Source organism: Penaeus monodon, chromosome 30 (genome assembly GCF_015228065.2).
Source record: "Penaeus monodon isolate SGIC_2016 chromosome 30, NSTDA_Pmon_1, whole genome shotgun sequence".
In the NCBI taxonomy this organism is placed as follows: Eukaryota; Metazoa; Arthropoda; class Malacostraca; order Decapoda; family Penaeidae; genus Penaeus; species Penaeus monodon.
In genome coordinates, this window is record NC_051415.1 from 28,175,141 (window position 1) to 28,175,529 (window position 389).

Below are 389 nucleotides of genomic sequence, written 5' to 3' on the forward strand. Positions count from 1 at the left end.
CACCGATCATCTTTCCCGTAATCGTTATATATATCTCCCTTTCTTTTGCAAAAAAAATTGATAGAAAAATAGATAAATTTTAGAGGAGATAGACGCTAATAGAAGTGTGCCGCGCGCGCGTGTGTGTAAACCGGGTTGCATATTTATACCTGTATATTAAGTACACGGTTATTTACACACGTTTACTTCGTAACCTGAACACATACCAAGAAGCGGCGAGGGTCAAAATAAATAAGGGGAAAGAAAGTGCTCCTTTTTTAAAAAGCGACGTTGCTTCATTATCACACCCAAAGGGGCCGGATTATCGCCTCCTCCCTCATGCATCTTTATAATTGGGGCTCGAAAACCACTGTCGTTGGCGCTTCGCTTCTTTGGACCGCTTTCTTTGC